The following is a 21,283-nucleotide window of genomic DNA, read 5'->3' as shown; positions in this document are numbered from 1 at the left end:
TAATTAAGGATTCAGATTTTAGTCCACTTGACCAAATACAATCCTACCTTGACCCTAACCCCATTACGACCCTTAAAAGACCTCTTGATATGTGTATTTTGTGCATCAAATTTATGTTGATTGTTAGATGAAGAGCAAGCCTTAGAAAGCAAAGATAGTAGAGAATTGAGAGAATAGAACCTTAAACACATGAGTGTTTAGAGTGTATACACTTCCAGTGAGGGTCCGATGCTCAATTCCTTGTTTCCCGCTTTCATGAGCTATTTTCTTCTTGCAAGTCTATTTGTACTTCATTTTTATGATTTGAATTAGTGAAATCCAGTTCATATTTATTCTTGGAGAACTTATTTACTCTTAACCAAGTAAGTAAAAGCATTTAGCATGTAGTTGCATTCATAGGTTGCATTTCATGCATTCTACCATTCCTCTTCATCTTTATAGTTTCTCTTGAGCTTAGCATGAGGACATGCTTTTGTTTAAGTGTGGGGAGGTTGATAAACCACTATTTTATGGTTTATCTTGTGCTCAATTGAGTGGTTTCTATCTACTCTTTACCCACTTATTCATACTATTTGCATGGTTTTACATTTGCCTTCCTAATTATGTGCTTTGATTGAAAACATGCTTCTTTGATCTTATATTTGCTTATTATTAATCCTCTCTTATTACCATTAGATGCCTTGATATGTGTGTTAAGTGTTTTCAGATATTATAAAGCAGGAATGGCTTGGAGGATGGGAAGAAAGCATGCAAAAGTGGAAGGAATGCAAGAAGTTGGGGAAATTGCTAAGCTGTCCAGCCTAACCTCTCTGCACTCAAACGGCTATAACTTTAGCTATAGAGATCAAAACGACGCGGTTCCAGTTGCATTGGAAAGCCAACGTCTAGGGCTTCGATTTGATATATAATATAATATAGTTCCCCTGACGCTAGGCGACGCGACCTCGTGATCCATGCGGCCGCGTCGCAGTGACGGAAATCCAGCGTGGCAAAATTCGAAACCAGCGAATTCTGGACTGTTTTTGACCCAGTTTGCGGCCCAGAAAACACAAATTAGAGTGGGAGAATACATCCATTCATGAAGGGGCTCTCACATTCATAATTTTAGGAGTAGATGTAGTTTTTAGAGTGAGAGGCTCTCTCCTCTCTCTTAGGATTAGGATTTAGGATTTCTCTTAGTTTTAGGAGTGACTCTCAATCCCAGGTTCAACGTTCTTTTACTTTATATTCCTTTTTTTACTTTCAGATGCTTCAATGCTTGTATTAGATATGTTGCCTATTTGGCTTATGCTACATTCATGTTATGATTTTCTTAATTAATATTATTTGAGGTAATTTAGATTTAAGATTGCTTTGCTCTGTTTAAGATTGCTTTCAATTTAATTTAGATATTTTTCTCCCTTTTGGCCTTGGTTAAATAATTGGTGACTCTTGAGTTATCAAACTCATTGTTGATTGAGAATTGGAATTCTTCAAGAATTAATTCATCCACTTAACTTACCTTCATAGTTAGAGGTTAATAAAGTGGGAGAAAAATCCAATTCTCATTACAATTGATAAGGATAACTGGGATAGGACCTCCAGTCTTCATACCTTGCCAAGAGTTTATTTTACAGTTATTTATTAATTTTTATTGCTTGAAAATATACCTGTGCACATTGCCCAAACTCCAACTTTCTCAAAACCCCAAATTTACAATCTCCATAACCAATAATAAGAACATACCTCCCTGCAATTCCTTGAGAAGACGACCCGAGATTTGAATACTCGGTTATCAATTTTAAAGGGGTTTGTTACTTGTGACAACCAAAACGTTTGTACGAAGGGATTTTTGTCGGTTTAGAGACTATATCTACAACGCGACTGTTTTTATGATATTCTTTACTGGAAAAAATCCTAACGTCACTTCACCTCTCAGGTTTTTCTCTGTGTCACTTGGGAAGTTATCAGTAGGCTTAGGAATCTGCTGAGAGAGATATCCCACTTAAGACTCCAGCCTCTTGATGGTGTCTCCCTGGTTTTTTATATTAGCTCGCACTTCATCCTTGAACACTCTGTTGTCTTGGACTTTCTTGCATATACCTTCAAGTAGAGTTTCAATTCTGGAGAGTCTATCTTTGGATGGTGATGGTGAATTGAGGTAGGAGGGGTGAGAAGGGCCATTTTGGTTTTGATATGGATGTTGAGAGGTATTGTTGGGTAGGTGTTGATATGATCTCTGTGTGGAATGTTGGTGAGTTGCATTATTGTTGGGGTTGTGACGTCTCTGATCTTGGCCTTGATCTTGTTGATTTCCCTACCCAAAGTTTGTGTAGTTCTTCCAACCAGGATTATAAGTTTTGGAGTATGGATCATGGGCCTGCCTAGGTGAGTTCCCAATATAGTTGGCTTGTTCCCAGTCACTCTCTTCCTCTGTATTTACTCCTTCTTGAGCTGATGATGAAGTGGTGACTGTTGCAACTTGGTTCCCTTCCATCTTCTTGGTAACGTCAGCTAACTGCTTGGTGATCATCTTGTTTTGAGCCAACAGTGCATCCATATGGTTTAGCTCCATCACTTCTCGAGTGTTGCTCCTTTCAGAAGCATAGAAGTAGTCATTCTCAGCTACAGTCTCGATGACATCTATGGCTTCTTCAATGGTCTTTTTCTTATTTAGAGATCCCCCAGATGAGTGGTCTACTGCCTTCTTTGATTCATAAGAAAGACCCTCATAGAAAGTGTGTAGTTGCACCCATTCATTGAACATGTCTGGTGGGCACCTTCTTGTTAAGTCGTTAAACCTCTCCCATGCCTCATAGAGAGTTTTACCATCTTGTTGCCTGAAGGTTTGTACCTCAGCTCTCAACCTGTTGATTCTTTGAGAAGGGTAAAATCTCGCCAAGAATTTGTTCACCACATCTTCCCACGTTGTTAAACTCTCCTTCGGGAAAGATTCCAGCCATTTAGATGCTTTATCCCTAAGTGAAAAGGGAAATAAAAGCAGTCTATAGGTGTCAAGATGAACACCATTAAACTTAACAGTATCATATATCCTTAGGAAGGTGGTTAGATGTTGATTGGGGTCTTCTTGGGCGCTTCCTCCGAATGCACAGTTGTTCTGAACGAGGGTGATGAGCTGGGGCTTTAGTTCAACGTTATTGGCATGTATGGTTGGCTTTTGAATGCTACTCCCACAATTTCCTGGGTTTGGGTTGATGTAAGAGCCTAGAACTCTTCTCTCTTGTCCAGTATGATTCACTGGGCCTTCTCTGGCATGGTTGTGAGCTTCTTCTTCATGGTGGTTCTCCATATTCTCCTCCATGTCTGTTTCAAAATACTCCTCCTCTTTCTTAGCACCAACGACTCTCTTCCCTCTTGCTTCCCTCCTTAATCTAAGGAAGGTCCTCTCGGGTTCAGAATCAAAGGAAGTTGAAGCTCTGCTTCTTCTACCTGTCATACAACCAAAAAAGTAAAAAGCAAGAAAGAAAATAAATGAAAAAATTACTCTTGTTAGAATGGCTGTTAGTGCGAATGGTGCAATATTAGTGGGTTAGTGAACTAAATTGTAGATAGCACGGAAAAAAGATGAAGAAGATAGAAAAAGGAAATGAAATAGCTAAACTGGAAGTAAATGACTAAGATGAAATAATCAAAACAAAGAAAATTTTTCAATCTAGTTATCCTCCAACTAAATCATTGTCGATACAAAATCAATCCCCGGCAACGACGCCGTAAACTTAATGCACGAAAACTTGTCTCTCAACAAATTTTCCTTCGGCAAGTATACCGAATTGTCGTCAAGTAAAAACTCACAATAGAGTGAGGTCGAATCTCACAGGGATTGATTGGTCAAGCAACTTTAATTGGAGGAATGTTCTAGTTGAGCTAAGCAGAAGTTGAGTTGATAAACATAAAAAATTAAATGGGGGGAAAGCAAATGACAGAAAATGTAAATGCTGGAAATAAACGGCGGAATATAAATTGCAGAAAGTAAATTGCAGAATCTTAAATGGGGATTTGGGGAGATGAACATAAAAGTAAATGGCAAAAGGTAAAGAGAATGGGTAAGATCAGAAATGGGGGATTCATTGGGCTTAGGAGATGTTGCATTCTCCGGATCAAGGTCATTCTCATCTCTTCTTCAATCAATGCATTCATTGATCTCCTTGGCAATCTTAAGTGATTGGATCCAAATTCTTTGGCAACCCAATCTCTCTAAGCTTGAACAATTGCCCAATTCCTTGATTTAATTGCTCATGATAAGAGATGAAGTATGGTCACTGATTATACCACATGCATTTCCAAATCAAAGTGTTGGTAGGATTATATGTCACTATATCCATCCAGACTCCAATTTGGTCCAACATGAGAAAGCAATTCTAGCATGATCTCCTCATCCCTTTTTCAAGGCTTAGAGGAGATCCAATTATGGAGAGTTTCTTTTCCAAGACAACAAACCAATTGATTTACGATTGAAAGCTTTCTAGTAAATCAAGAGAAAGGAATGAGGAAGAAGAATGAAAACTATAATTGATCCATCAAATTACAACAGAGCTTCCTAACCCAATGAAAAAGGGTTTAGTTGTTCATAGCTCTGAAAATGGAAGATGATAAAGAAGAGTGCATTCTGAAAAGTAAAGTAGAATTTGCAGGAAAAGTAAATATACAGAATGTAGTTCCCAATAATGCCCAGCCCCCTTATAGTTCAAAACTACTTTCTATATATACTACTCTTTTGATCTTTTACTTAGCTCTTCAAGTCTTGGATATGGGCCCTTGATCTTTAGTTGAAGTAGTTACAGTCTTCAGTGGGCTCAGCTTTGCTTGCAGAAAGAATGCGAGTCAAGCATGGTAGGACATTAGTTAGGACGTTAGTGGTGTTAACGTTAGGTGTAAACTTGGGTTCGAAAGCGTTAGTGACAATAACTTTGTCACTAGCATTCCAAATCAGTTGATCCATGTTAACATTCAACGTTAGTGGTACTAACGTGACCACTAACGTAGCCTCTTAGCCCTTCGCAAGCATTATTGGCACTCACTTTTACCAATAACGTTACTCCTTGTCCCTCTTTCCCACGTTAATGATCCACGTTAGTGTAACTAGCGTGGCCCTTAACGTGGGCATGCCCAAGCTCGAGGGCATTAGTGACACTCACCTTTGTCACTAACGCTTCAAAACACCCCTTCTTTTCACGTTAATGGCGTTAATGTGACCACTAACGTGGTTGTGTTTGCCATCTCCAACGTTAGTGACAAAGGTTAGTGTCACTGACATTGGCCCATCATTCATTGCTCCACATTACCATTCACGTTAGTGGTCTTAACGTGACCACTAACGTAGCCAATCTAGGCCTGATCCAGCGTTAGTGACAAAGGTGAGTGTCACTAACGTTGGCGATCTCTTCTTTATTCCACGTTAGAGTTCACGTTAATTGAATTAACGTGACTCTTAACATGGCTATGTGTGGCCTTTTGGAACGTTAGTAGTGTTTACTTTTACCACTAACGTTGGAGCTTCCATTTCCTTCAACGTTAGTTCCCACGTTAATGTAACTAACATTGCAACTAACGTGGGTTATGATGGCTTTCGAAGGCGTTATTGATGATAACTTTTCCACTAACGCTGCAAGCTTGCTCCCATTCCATGTTAGTTGTCACATTAGTGAGACTAACGTGGCGACTAACGTGGCTCTTCTTTGCTTCCTTTGTCCTGAAATCAAACAAAAAGGGTGCATCAAAGCTCTGTTGCAAGTCATGATATCATGCATAATCCATTTTATCATTTAATTCATGCATAATTCTCATGAAATCATGTAATGTTCACAATGTTTGCTTGAATCAAGATGTAAGTGTATTTTTACCCAAAACTTACTTATTTACTAAGAAAATGCATGAAACTACGCTAAAACAGTAAAGAAAAGGTCAGTGAAACTAATCAAGATGCCCTGGCATCACAGCACCAGACTTAAAGCTTGCTTGTCCTTAAGCAAGTACTGAAGCATAAGAATGATAATGAAAGAACAAGAGAAATAAGTCCTTATTATAGAAGTCAAGTTCTTGGTTTATGGGGTTTCATGCATAACAACTTAGGTTCATTCCTTTACTAGTTTTCAGGTCCTTATCATGCTTTTGAATACTCGCTTGATTGCATCCTATGAGATCCTTATTCATTGATCCCCCTTTCTTTTCAGGGTTTATTGCATTCTTTTAGACTAAGTGCTTTGTGAGGGGGTGACTCTTTAAGATAAGCTTTCAGCCAACACTCCCGAACCAGTAGGTTCAAGGTGCTAGGTGTTGAGACACCCCTAAGGACCTACTCCTTCAAGTCTCTCTCCCCCATACATACACACCACAGGCATATGGTTTGTTATTTTCTTTTCTTGAGGCCTTGGTTTTCAGCACCTCTTTGGGTTACTAAGTGTTTTGTAGCAATGTGGCTCTTGATAGTGGATTTTCAGCTGATAATCCTGGGTTAGTTAACCCAAGTTACCAAGTGATGAAGCACTCCTGAGAACTTATTCATCCAAGCAGATCCTTTGTACAAGAACACCACAGACACATGCCTCAAGATTCAAACCCTTGGTGCCTAGCCTTATTTCTTATTCTTTTTCTTTCTTTTTCAAACTCTCACTGTTCTTTTCCTTTTTCTTATTAGGATCTTGTTGTTTAGCTAGTCTCACAGAATGTGCTTCAAGCATATAATTCAGAATATCTAGTTGCCTGTATACCTTGTTGGTGAACCAACTTAGCTAATTGATGAGCGGATAATTTGTACGCTTTTTGGCATTGTTTTTAGTATGTTTTTAGTATGTTTTTAGTATGTTTTAGTTAGTTTTTACTATATTTTTATTAGTTTTTAGTTAAAATTCACTTTTCTGGACTTTACTATGAGTTTGTGTGTTTTTCTATGATTTCAGGAAGTTTCTGGCTGAAATTGAGGGACCTGAGCAAAAATCTGATTTAGAGGCTGAAAAGGACTGCAGATGCTGTTGGATTCTGACCTCCCTGCACTCGAAGTACATTTTCTGGAGCTACAGAAGCCCAATTGGGACGCTCTCAATTGCGTTGGAAATTAGACATCCTGGGCTTTTCCACAATGTATAATAGTTCATACTTTGCCCGAGATTTGATGGCCCAAACAGGCGTTCCAAGTCAGCTCAAGAATTCTGGCATAAAACGCCAGAACTGGCACAAGAATGGGAGTTAAACGCCCAAACTGGCACAAAAGCTGGTGTTTAACTCCAAGAAGAGTCTTTACACGAAAATGCTTCAATACTCAGCCCAAGCACACACCAGTGGGCCCGGAAGTGGATTTTTATGTCATTTACTCATTTCTGTAAACCCTAGGCTACTAGTTCTCTATAAGTAGGACCTTTTACTATTGTATTTTTAATCTTTTGATCATGTTTTTATGATTGAACCCTCTATGGGAGGCTGGCCATTCGGCCATCCCTAGATCTTGTTCTTATATATTTTCAACGGTGAAGTTTCTACACACCATAGATTAAGGTGTGGAGCTCTGCTGTACCTCGAGTATTAATGCAATTACTATTGTTCTTCTATTCAATTCAGCTTATTCTTGTTCTAAGATATTCATTCGCACCCAAGAACATGATGAATGTGATGATTATGTGACACTCATCATCATTCTCACTTATGAACGCGTGCCTGACAACCACTCCCGTTCTAAAAGCAAACAATGCTTGAATGTTTATCTCTTGGATTCCTTAATCGGGATCTTCGTGATATAAGCTAGAATTGATGGCGGCATTCAAGAGAATCCGGAAGGTCTAAACCTTGTCTGTGGTATTCTGAGTAGGATTCAAGGATTGAATGACTGTGATGAGCATCAAACTCGCGATTGTGGGGCGTTAGTGACAGACGCAAAAGAATCACTGGATTCTATTCCGACATGATCGAGAACAGACAGTTGAATAGCCGTGCTGTGACAGAGCTCGTTGAACATTTTCACTGAGAGGATGAGAGGTAGCCACTGACAACAGTGAAACCCTACATACAGCTTGCCAGGGAAAGGAGTAAGAAGGATTGGATAAAGACAGTAGGAAAGCAGAGAGACGGAAGGGACAAAGCATCTCCATACGCTTATCAGAAATTCTCACCAATGAATTACATAGGTATCTCTATCTTTATATTATGCTTTATTCATAAATCATTCATAACCATTTGAATCTGCCTGACTGAGATTTACAAGATAACCATAGCTTGCTTCATACCAACAATCTCTGTGGGATCGACCCTTACTCGCGTAAGGTTTATTACTTGGACGACCCAGTGCACTTGCTGGTTAGTTGTGCGAAGTTGTGATAAAGAGTTGAGATTGCAATTGAGCGTACCATGTTGATGGCGCCATTGATGATCACAATTTCGTGCACCAAGTTTTTGGCGCCGTTGCCGGGGATTGTTTGAGTTTGGACAACTGACGGTTCATCTTGTTGCTTAGATTAGGTATTTTTCAGAAATTTTAGGAATGAATTTTAGTGTTTCAAGGTGATGTTCTTATCATCACCAAAGCTGATTGATCTTCATCAATTTAGCTCTTGAATGTAATGTCCTGCTGAAGCTTGGCTAGCCATGTCTAATTCTTTTAGACTGAAGCTTTAGACTAACATTGCATGATTCCTGGAATTCTTATTAAAAATTTTGAATTTCTTTATTTCCTTCTCCATATAATTTTCGAAAAAAAATCCAAAAAAGAATTTTACAAAATCATAAAAACTAAAAATATTTCTTGTTTGAGTCAGTGTCTCATTTTAAGTTTGGTGTCGATTGCATGTTTCTGTTCTACTTGCATTGTTCATGTGTCTTCATTGATCTTCAAGTTGTTCTTGATGATTTACTTGCTCTGATCTTTAAATTCTCTTGTTTTGTTTGTTTTGTTGTTTCTCATATGCATTCTCAATTTGTTAGTGTCAGTAGTATACAAACTTCTAAGTTTGGTGTCTTGCATGCATTGTTTATTTGATTTTAGTTGCATTTTGATTATTCCTCATTATTAAAAATCCAAAAAATTTTTAATTTGTGTCTTTTCAAGTCAATAATACAGAGAATTGAAGATTCAGAACATTCAGCAGAGGAATTACACAGAAAAAGTTGGGCGTTCAAAACGCCCAGTGAGGAAGGAAAACTGGCGTTTAAACGCCAGCTAGGGTGCCTGGCTGGGCGTTTAACGCCCAAAAGGGTAGAGCTTTGGGCGTTAAATGCCAGAATGGATACCATTCTGGGCGTTTAACACCAGGATGGCACAAGAGGGAAGATTTTGTTTTTAATGCAGATTTTTTTTCAAGTTTTCAAAATTTTTCGAAATCACATCTTTTTCAAATAATATCTTTTCAATCATATATTTTCAAAATCAATTTCTTTCCGTTTTCAAAAATACTTGCTAACAATTGATGATTTGATTCAACAATTCAAGTATGTTGCCTTTTCTGTTGAGAAAGGTTTAATGTTTGAATCATATCTTTTCTTGTTAGCCAAGTCATTGATTTTAAAAATCAAATCTTTTTAAATTATTTTTCAATCATATCTTCTCAATCATATCTTTTTAATCACATCTTTTTCAAAATAAGTTTTCAATCATATCTTTTTGATTTCTAATTTTAAAATCTTTTTCAAAAATCACTTTATTTCTTTGTCAACTGTAATTTCGAAAATCTTTCTTCAATTTTTCAAAATGTTTTTAAAATCTTTTTAATTTATTTTCGAAAATTTCTTCCCCTCTTCTCACATCCTTCTATTTATGGACTAACATGCACAATTCGAACTCTATCTTTCTAAGTTTGAATTCTTCTACCTCTTCCTTCTATTTTTCTTTTTCCTCTGACACATCAAGGAATCTCTATACTGTGACATAGAGGATTCCATATTTTCTTGTTCTCTTCTCTTTCATATGAGCAGGAGCAAAGACAAAAGCATTCTTGTTGAGGCTGACCCTGAACCTGAAAGGGCCTTGAAGCGAAAGCTAAGAGAAGCTAAAGCACAACTCTCTGTAGAGGACCTAACAGAAATCTTCAAACAGGAAGAAGACATGGCAGCCGAAAACAACAACAATGCCAACAATGCAAGGAAGGTGCTGGGTGACTTTACTGCACCTATTCCCGACTTCTATGGGAGAAGCATCTCTATCCCTGCTATTGGAGCAAACAACTTTGAGCTTAAGCCTCAATTACTTTCTCTAATGCAACAGAATTGCAAGTTTCATGGACTTCCATTGGAAAATCCTCATCAGTTTTTAGCTGAATTCTTGCAAATCTGTGACACTGCCAAGACCAATGGGGTTGACCCTGAGGTGTACAGACTTATGCTATTCCCTTTTGCTGTAAGAGACAGAGCTAGGATATGGTTGGACTCACAACCTAAAGAAAGCCTGAACTCTTGGGAAAAGCTAGTCAATGCCTTCTTGGTAAAGTTCTTTCCACCTCAAAAATTGAGTAAGCTTAGAGTGGAACTCCAAACCTTTAGACAGAAGGAAGGTGAATCCCTCTATGAAGCTTGGGAAAGATATAAACAATTGATCAGAAAATGTCCTTCTGACATGCTTTCTGAATGGAGCATCATAGGTATCTTCTATGATGGTCTGTCTGAACTGTCCAAGATGTCATTGGATAGCTCTGCTGGAGGATCTCTTCATCTGAAGAAGACGCCTGCAGAAGCTCAAGAACTGATTGAAATGGTTGCAAATAACCAATTCATGTACACTTCTGAAAGGAACCCTGTGAACAATGGGACGAATCAGAAGAAAGGAGTTCTTGAGATTGATACTCTAAATGCCATATTGGCTCAGAACAAAATATTGGCTCAGCAAGTCAATATGATTTCTCAAAGTCTGTCTGGAATGTAAGCTGCACCAGGCAATACTAAGGACGCTTCATCTGAAGAAGAAGCTTATGATCTTGAGAACCCTTCAATGGAAGAGGTGAATTACATGGGAGAACCCTATGGAAACACCTATAATCCTTCATGGAGAAATCATCCAAATCTCTCATGGAAGGATCAACAGAGACCTCAACAAAGTTTCAACAATAATAATGGTGGAAGAAACAGGTTTAGCAATGGCAAGCCTTTTCCATCATCTTCTCAGCAACAGACAGAGAATTCTAAGCAGGGTCACTCTGACTTAGCAACCATGGTCTCTGATCTAATCAAAACCACTCAAAGTTTCATGACTGAAACAAGGTCTTCCATTAGAAACTTGGAGGCACAAGTGGGTCAGCTGAGTAAGAAAGTTACTGAACTCCTTCCTAGTACTCTTCCAAGCAATATAGAAGAGAATCCAAAAGGAGAGTGTAAGGCCATAAACATGGCCGAATTTGGAGAGGAGGAAGAGGTAGTGAGCGCCACTGAGGAAGACCTCAATGGACGTCCACTGGCCTCCAATGAGTTCCCTAATAAGGAACCATGGGAATTTGAGGGTCACACTGAGACCATAGAGATTCCATTGGATTTACTTCTGCCATTCATGAGCTCTGATGAGTATTCTTCCTCTGAAGAGGATGAAGATGTCACTGAAGAGCAAGTTGCTAAGTACCTTGGAGCAATCATGAAGCTAAATGACAAGTTATTCGGTAATGAGACTTGGGAGGATGAACCCCCTTTGCTCACCAAAGAACTGGATGACTTGACTAGGCAGAGATTACCTCAAAAGAGACAGGACCCTGGGAAGTTCTCAATACCTTGTACAGTAGGTACCATGAGCTTCAAGAAGGCTCTGTGTGACCTAGGGTCAAGCATAAACCTCATGCCTCTCTCTGTAATGGAGAAGCTAGGGATCTTTGAGGTACAAGCTGCAAGAATCTCACTAGAAATGGCAGACAATTCAAGAAAACAAGCTTATGAACTTGTAGAGGATGTTCTGGTAAAGATTGAAGACCATTACATCCCTGCTGATTTCATAGTCCTAGAGACTGGGAAGTGCATGGATGAATCCATCATCCTTGGCAGACCCTTCCTAACCACAGCAAAGACTGTGATTGATGTTGATAGAGGAGAATTGATCATTCAAGTGAATGAAGAATCCCTTGTGTTTAAGGCACAAAGATATCCCTCTGTAACCATGGAGAGGAAGCATGAAGAGCTTCTCTCAAAACAGAGTCAAACAGAGCCCCCATAGTCAAACTCTAAGTTTGGTGTTGGGAGGCCACAACCAAATTCTAAGTTTGGTGTTGAACCCCCACATTCAAACTCTAAGTTTGGTGTTGGGAGGTTCCAACATTGCTCTGAGTATCTGTGAGGCTCCATGAGAGCCTAATATCAAGCTACTAACATTAAAGAAGCGCTTGTTGGGACGCAACCCAATGTTATATTTATCTATTTTCCTTTTGTTATTTTATGTTTTCTGTAGGTTGATGATCATGGGAAGTCACAAAATCAATTGAAAAAGCAAAAAGAGAATGAAAAACAGAAAAAAATAGCACACCCTGGAGGAAAACTTCCTGGCGTTTAAACGCCAATAAGGGCAGCAAATGGGCGTTTAACGCCCAGTCTAGCACCATTCTGGGCGTTTAACGCCAGAAAGGGGCACCAGACCGGCGTCAAATGCCAGGAAAGGGCAGGAAGTTGGCGTTAAACGCTAGAAATGGGCACCAGCCCGGCGTTTAACACCAGAATTGGCATAGAGAGCATTTTTGCTCGTCACTTGGTGCAGGGATGAATTTTCCTTGACACCTCAGGATCTGTGGATCCCACAGGATCCCACCTACCCCACCACACTCTCTCTTCTTCACCCATTCACCAATCACCTCAATACCTCTTCCCCAAATACCCCTCACCTATCAAATCCCATTATTCTCTTCACCATTCACATCCATCCTTCATAAAACCCCACCTACCTCACCATTCAAATTCAAACCACTTTCCCTCCCAAACCCACCCATAATCGCCGAACCATACACCCCCTCTCCACTCCTATATAAACCCATCTTCACTCCTTCATTTTCACACAACCTAAACACTACTTCTCCCCCTTGGCTGAACCACAACGCCATCTCCATCTCCTCTATTTCTTCTTCTTTTACTCTCTTCTTTCTTCTTTTGCTCGAGGACGAGCAAACCTTCTAAGTTTAGTGTGGTAAAAACATTGCTTTTTGTTTTTCCATAACTATTTATGGCATCTAAGGCCGGAGAAACCTCTAAAAAGAGGAAAGGGAAGGCAAAAGCTTTCACCTCCGAGTCGTGGGAGATGGAGAGATTCATCTCAAAGGTGCATCAAGACCACTTCTATGAAGTTGTGGCCATGAAGAAAGTGATCCCCGAGGTCCCTTTCAAACTCAATAAGAGTGAATATCTGGAGATCCGGCTTGAGATCCGAAGAAGAGGTTGGGAAGTTCTTACCAACCCCATTCAACAAGTCGGAATCTTAATGGTTCAAGAGTTCTATGCCAATGCATGGATCACCAAGAACCATGATCAAAGTGTGAACCCGGACCCAAAGAATTGGCTTACAATGGTTCGGGGGAAATACTTAGATTTCAGTCCGGAAAATGTAAGGTTGGCATTCAACTTGCCCATGATGCAAGGAGATGAACACCCTTACACTAGAAGGGTCAACTTTGATCAAAGGTTGGACCAAGTCCTCATAGACATTTGTGAAGAGGGTGCTCAAAGGAAGAGAGATTCAAGAGGGAAGCCGGTTCAACTGAGAAGGCATGACCTCAAGCCCATGGCTAGGGGATGGTTGGAGTTTATCCAACGCTCAATTTTTCCCACTAGTAACCGGTCTGAAGTTACTATAGACTGGGCTATCATGATTCCTAGCATCATGATTGGAGAGGAAATAGAAGTTCATGAGGTCATATCCCAAGAACTTTATAAGGTGGTGGACAAGTCCTCTACCTTGGCAAGGTTAGCCTTCCCTCATCTCATTTTTCACCTCTGTTATTCAGTTGGAGTTGACATAGAGGGAGACACCCTCATTGATGAAGACAAGCCCATCACTAAGAAAAGGATGGAGCAAACAAGAGACCCCACTCATCATGATATCCCTGAGATGCCTCAAGGGATGCACTTTCCTCCACAAAACTATTAGGGGCAAATCAACACCTCCCTAGGTGAATTGAGTTCCAACATGGGACAACTAAGGGTGGAGCATCAAGAACATTCCATCCTCCTCCATGAAATTAGAGAAGATCAAATAATCATGAGAGAGGAGCAACAAAGGCAAGGAAGAGACATTGAGGAGCTCAAGCACTCCATAAGATCTTCAAGAGGAAGAACAAGCCGCCATCACTAAGGTGGAACCGTTCTTTAACTTCCTTGTTCTTTATTTTCTTGTTTTTCGAAATTTTCATGCTTATGTTTATCCATGTTTGTGTCTTATGATCATTAGTGTCTTAGTGTCTATGCCTTAAAGTTATGAATGTCCTATGAATCCATCACCTTTCTTAAATAAAAAATGTTCTCAATTGAAAAAGAGAAGAATTGCATGAATTTTAAATTTTATAATAGATTAATTATTTTGATGTGGTGGCAATACTTTGGTTTCTGAATGTATGCTTGAACAGTGCATATGTCTTTTGAATTTGTTGTTCATGAATGTTGGCTCTTGAATGAATGATGAAAAAGGAGACATGTTACTGAGGATCTGAAAAATCACAAAAATGATTCTTGAAGCAAGAAAAAGCAGTGAATTCAAAAAAAAAAGAGAAAGAAAAAACGAAAAAAAAGGGAAAAGAAAAAGAAATAATAAAGTTGTGATCCAAGGCAAAAAGAGTGTGCTAAAGAACCCTGGACACCTCTAATTGGGGACTCTAGCAAAGCTGAGTCACAATCTGAAAAGGTTCACCCAGTTATGTATCTGTGGCATGTATTTATCCGGTGGTAATACTGGAAGACAGAGTGCTTTGGGCCACAGCCAAGACTCATAAAGTAGCTATGTTCAAGAATCATCATACCTAACAAGGAGAATCAATAACACTATTTAGATTCTGAGTTTCTATAGAAGCCCATCATTCTGAATTTCAAAGGATAAAGTGAGATGCCAAAACTGTTCAGAGGCAAAAAGCTAAAAGCCCCACTCATCTAATTAATACTGATCTTCATAGATGTTTTTGGAATTCATTGCATATTCTCTTCTTTTTATCTTATTTGATCTTCAGTTGCTTGAGGACAAGCAACAATTTAAGTTTGGTGTTGTGATGAGTGGATAATTTGTACGCTTTTTGGCATTGTTTTTAGTATGTTTTTAGTATGTTTTAGTTAGTTTTTATTATATTTTTATTATTTTTTAGTTAAAATTCACTTTTCTGGACTTTACTATGAGTTTGTGTGTTTTTTTGTGATTTCAGGTATTTTCTGGCTGAAATTGAGGGACCTGAGCAAAAATCTGATTCAGAGGCTGAAAAAAACTGCAGATGCTGTTGGATTCTGACCTCCCTGTGATGAATTGATTTTTGACGGTTTAGAATTTCACTAATGAAATCTCGTTGTAAAGTATAGTCTTTAAACCAACAATAATCCTTTCATACAAAAATTTGTTTGTCACAAGTACAAACCCCTAAAATCTATAAACCGAAGTATTTAAACCTCGGGTCGTCTCTTAAAGGACTTGTAGGGTAGTGTTCTTGTTATTGGTTATGGCCTTGTTTATTTTGGGGTTTTGGATGAGAAATATGAATAGTAAATGGTAAGAAAACTTTATTAACAAAATGGTCTTGGCAAGGTTTGGTTGTCAAGGGTCTTCATCATTATCACTAGCCACAAGTATGGTAGTTGCAAGTATTAATCCCACTTAGTCATCCTTAAATCAATTAACAAAGGAAAGTCAAGTGAGTTATATCAATCCTAGTCCATAAATCCTAGCTTTCCACTAATTGGATTAATGAAGGCTAGAGTTAATGGCTATCAACTATCAATCAATTGGACACTAGTGACTCAAGAAATCCTAAGTCACCTTCTCAAGCCAAGAACATAGAATTCTACTCTAACATCCTCTCAAGCATTTCTTCAAACACTTGGAGGGTAATGAAAGAAAGCATTTTTATTTGTAAGAAAAAAAAGGAATCAACAACTAACAATTACAAAGAATTAACAAAACAACAATCAACAACATCACAATCACATGAATTATCTCAAATTGCATTATTAAAAGAAAACAAAAGAACAAAAATATCTCAATTACAAAACCTAGAAACAAAATAAGAGAAATTACAACAAGAGGATAGGGATAGAAAGAAGAACCAAAGTGTAGCAATCATCAATTGAAGGTAGAAGTAGAAGGAGACTTGAATTAAACCTAGAACTATGAGATCCTAATCTAACCCTAATTCCTAATCCTAATTCTAGAGAGAAGTGAGAGCTTCTCTCTCTAAAAACTACTTCTAACTACTTCTAAAACTAAACTATGACTAATGATGACAAGTATGTTGATTCCTTTTCAATCCTTGGCTTAAATAGCATCAGAAATGAGTTGGATTGGGCCCACAAGGCTTCTAAAATTGCTGGCCACGTGTTGCATTAAGTGGGTCATGTGCCACCATCGGTGCGTCCACATACCGTGTGCGTGCGCGCCCCTATGCGCAATGCAACTATGGCAAATCTTATATCGTTTCGAAGCCCCGGATGTTAGCTTTTCAACTCAACTGGAACCGCATCATTTGGACCTCTGTAGCTCAAGTTATGGTCGATTAAGTGCGAAGAGGTCGGCTTGACTGCTTTTGCGTTTCCTTTATTTCTCTATGAGTTCTCCATTTCTACATGCTTTTCTTTCATTCCCTTGGTCCAAGCTTTGCCTCCTAAACCTTAAGTCACTTAACAAACATATCAAGGCATCTAATGGAATCAAGGTGAATTGAATTTATTTATTTTAAGACCTAAAAAGCATGTTTTCACTCTTAAGCACAATTAAAGGAGAAGTTATAAAACCATGCTATTTCAATGGATAAATGTGGGTAAAAGGTCATAAAATCTCCTAAAATCAATACAATATAAACCGTCAAAACGGGGGTTTATCACCCTGCACTCGAAGTGGATTTTCTGGAGCTACAGAAGCCCAATTGGCGCGCACTCAACTGCGTTGGAAAGTAGACATCCTGGGCTTTCCAGCAATGTATAATAGTCCATACTTTGCCCGAGATTTGATGGCCCAAACCGGCGTTCCAAATCAGCTCAAAACTGCCCGGCGTTAAACGCCGGATCTGGCACAAGAACGGCAGTGAAACGCCCAAACTGACACAAAAGCTGGCGTTTAACTCCAAGAAGAGTCTCTACACGAAAATGCTTCAATGCTCAGCCCAAGCACACACCAAGTGGGCCCAGAAGTGGATTTTTATGTCATTTACTCATTTCTGTAAACCCTAGGCTACTAGTTCTCTATAAGTAGGACCTTTTACTATTGTATTTTTAATCTTTTGATCATGTTTTTATGATTGAACCCTCTATGGGAGGCTGGCCATTCGGCCATGCCTAGACCTTGTTCTTATGTATTTTCAACGGTGGAGTTTCTAGACACCATAGATTAAGGTGTGGAGCTCTGTTGTACCTCGAGTAATAATGCAATTACTATTGTTCTTTTATTTAATTCAGCTTATTCTTGTTCTAAGATATTCATTCGCACCCAAGAACATGATGAATGTGATGATTATGTGACGCTCATCATCATTATCACTTATGAACGCGTGCCTGACAACCACTCCCGTTCTACAAGCAAACAAGGCTTGAATGTTTATCTCTTGGATTCCTTAATCGGAATCTTCGTGGTATAAGCTAGAATTGATGGCGGCATTCAAGAGAATCCGGAAGGTCTAAACCTTGTCTGTGGTATTCTGAGTAGGATTCAAGGATTGAATGACTGTGACGAGCTTCAAACTCGCGATTGTGGGGCGTTAGTGACAGACACAAAAGAATCACTGGATTCTATTCTGACATGATTGAGAACCGACAGCTGAATAGCCGTGCTGTGACAAAGCGCATTGAACATTTTCACTGAGAGGATGGGAGGTAGCCACTGACAACAGTGAAACCCTACATACAGCTTGCCATGGAAAGGAGTAAGAAGGATTGGATGAAGACAGTAGGAAAGCAGAGAGACGGAAGGGACAAAGCATCTCCATACGCTTATCTGAAATTCTCACCAATGAATTACATAGGTATCTCTATCTTTATATTATGCTTTATTCATAAATCATTCATAACCATTTGAATCTGCCTGACTGAGATTTACAAGATAACCATGGCTTGCTTCATACCAACAATCTCCGTGGGATTGACCCTTACTCGCATAAGGTTTATTACTTGGACGACCCAGTGCACTTGCTGGTTAGTTGTGCAAAGTTGTGATAAAGAGTTGAGATTGCAATTGAGCGTACCATGTTGATAGCGCCATTGATGATCACAATTTCGTGCATCAAGTTTTTCACAAGATAGGTGCAGTGTTAGGACAGAGGCATAACAAGCTTCTGCACATCATTTATTATGCTAGCCGTGTTTTAAATGATGCACAGAAGAATTACACAACCACAGAAAAAGAGTTACTTGCAGTGGTTTATACCATTGGCAAGTTTAGATCCTATCTAGTAGGATCAAAAGTGATTGTGTACACTGACCATGCTGCTCTTAAATATCTACTCACAAAGCAGGATTCAAATCCCAGGCTCATAAGATGGGTGTTGCTTCTGCAAGAGTTTGATATAGAAATAAGAGACAGAAAAGGGACAGAGAATCAAGTAGCTGATCACCTGTCCCGGATAACCAGTAGCAGGAGCGCCCCACCCTCCTACTGAGATCTCTGAAACCTTTCCGGATGAGCAACTCTTCGCCATTCAGGAAGTACCATGGCTTGCAGACAGGAAAGGGAAGAAGCATGAAAATCTTCTCTCAAAACAGAGTCAAACAGAGCCCCACAGTCAAACTCTAAGTTTGGTGTTGGGAGGCCACAACCAAATTCTAAGTTTGGTGTTGAACCCCCACAGTCAAACTCTAAGTTTGGTGTTGGTTGCAACTGACGGTTCATCTTGTTGCTTAGATTAGGTATTTTTCAGAATTTTTAAGAATGAATTCTAGTGTTTCAAGGTGATGTTCTTATCATCACCAAAGCTGATTGATCTTCATCAATTTAGCTCTTGAATGTAATGTCCTGCTGAAGCTTGGCTAGCCATGTCTAATTCCTTTAGACTGAAGCTTTAGACTAACATTGCATGATTCCTAGAATTCTTATTAAAAATTTTGAATCTCTTTATTTTCTTCTCCATATAATTTTCGAAAAAAAATCCAAAAAAAATTTTACAAAATCATAAAAACTAAAAATATTTCTTATTTGAGTCTAGTGTCTCATTTTAAGTTTGGTGTCGATTGCATGTTTCTGTTCTACTTGCATTGTTCATGTGTCTTCATTGATCTTCAAGTTGTTCTTGATGATTTACTTGCTCTGATCTTTAAATTCTCTTGTTTTGTGTGTTTTGTTGTTTCTCATATGCATTCTCAATTTGTTAGTGTCAGTAGTATACAAACTTCTAAGTTTGGTGTCTTGCATGCATTGTTTATTTGATTTTAGTTGCATTTTGATTATTCCTCATTATTAAAAATCCGAAAAATTTTTAATTTGTGTCTTTTCAAGTCAATAATACAGAGAATTGAAGATTCAGAACATTCAGCAGAGGAATTACACAGAAAAAGCTGGGCGTTCAAAACGCCCAGTGAGGAAGGAAAACTGGCGTTTAAACGCCAGCCAGGGTGCCTGGCTGGGCATTTAACGCCCAAAAAGGTAGAGCTTTGGGCGTTAAACGCCAGAATGGTGGTTGGCACAAGAGGGAAGATTTTGTTTTTAATGCAGATTTTTTTTCAAGTTTTCAAAATTTTTCAAAATCAAATCTTTTTCATATCATATCTTTTCAATCATATATTTTCAAAATCAATTTCTTTTCGTTTTCAAAAATACTTGCTAACAATTGATGATTTGATTCAACAATTCAAGTATGTTGCCTTTTCTGTTGAGAAAGGTTTAATGTTTGAATCATATCTTTTCTTCTTAGCCAAGTCATTAATTTTAAAAATCAAATCTTTTTAAATTATTTTTCAATCATATCTTCTCAATCATATCTTTTTAATCACATCTTTTTCAAAATAAGTTTTCAATCATATCTTTTTGATTTCTAATTTTAAAATCTTTTTCAAAAATCACTTTATTTCTTTTTCAACTTTAATTTCGAAAATCTTTCTTCAATTTTTCAAAATGTTTTTAAAATCTTTTTAATTTATTTTCGAAAATTTCTTCCCCTCTTCTTACATCCTTCTATTTATGGACTAACATGCACAATTCAAACTCTATCTTTCTAAGTTCGAATTCTTCTACCTCTTCCTTCTATTTTTCTTTTTCCTCTGACACCTCAAGGAATCTCTATACTGTGACATAGAGGATTCCGTATTTTCTTGTTCTCTTCTCTTTCATATGAGCAGGAGCAAAGACAAAAGCATTCTTGTTGAGGCTGACCCTGAACCTGAAAGGACCTTGAAGCGAAATCTAAGAGAAGCTAAAGCACAACTCTCTGTAGAAGACCTAACAGAAATCTTCAAACAGGAAGAAGACATGGCAGCCGAAAACAACAACAATGCCAATAATGCAAGGAAGGTGCTGGGTGACTTTACTGCACCTATTCCCGACTTCTATGGGAGAAGCATCTCTATCCCTGCCATTGGAGCAAACAACTTTGAGCTTAAGCCTCAATTACTTTCTCTAATGCAACAGAATTGCAAGTTTCATGGACTTCCATTGGAAGATCCTCATCAGTTTTTAGCTGAATTCTTGCAAATCTGTGACACTGTCAAGACCAATGGGGTTGACCCTGAGGTGTACAGACTTATGCTATTCCCTTTTGCTGTAAGAGACAGAGCTAGGATATGGTTGGACTCACAACATAAAGAAAGCCTGAACTCTTGGAAAAAGCTAGTCAATGCCTTCTTGGCAAAGTTCTTTCCACCTCAAAAATTGAGTAAGCTTAGAGTGGAAGTCCAAACCTTCAAACAGAAGGAAGGTGAATCCCTCTATGAAGCTTGGGAAAGATACAAACAATTGATTAGAAAATGTCCTTCTGACATGCTTTCTGAATGGAGCATCATAGGTATCTTCTATGATGGTCTGTCTGAACTGTTCAAGATGTCATTGGATAGCTCTGCTTGAGGATCTCTTCATCTGAAGAAGACGCATGCAGAAGCTCAAGAACTGATTGAAATGGTTGCAAATAACCAATTCATGTACACTTCTGAAAGGAACCCTGTGAACAATGGGACGAATCAGAAGAAAGGAGTTCTTGAGATTGATACTCTGAATGCCATATTGGCTCAGAACAAAATATTGACT

The 21,283-nt window shown here is 38.6% G+C and overlaps 2 non-coding genes across 2 annotated transcripts; both read right to left on the bottom strand.

Moving 5' to 3' along the window:
- Window positions 1-10,429: 10,429 nt before the first annotated feature.
- Window positions 10,430-10,537, bottom strand: LOC112719309 (small nucleolar RNA R71). The gene has a single exon (XR_003161615.1). It is a non-coding gene; the product is annotated as a small nucleolar RNA R71 (small nucleolar RNA).
- A 10,380-nt stretch (window positions 10,538-20,917) lies between these two features.
- On the bottom strand, window positions 20,918-21,025 carry LOC112719134 (small nucleolar RNA R71). Its single transcript, XR_003161449.1, has one exon. It is a non-coding gene; the product is annotated as a small nucleolar RNA R71 (small nucleolar RNA).
- Between the last annotated feature and the right edge of the window lie 258 nt (window positions 21,026-21,283).

Source organism: Arachis hypogaea, chromosome 10 (genome assembly GCF_003086295.3).
Source record: "Arachis hypogaea cultivar Tifrunner chromosome 10, arahy.Tifrunner.gnm2.J5K5, whole genome shotgun sequence".
Taxonomy (NCBI): domain Eukaryota; kingdom Viridiplantae; phylum Streptophyta; class Magnoliopsida; order Fabales; family Fabaceae; genus Arachis; species Arachis hypogaea.
This window is presented reverse-complemented; position numbering and strand designations above follow the sequence as displayed.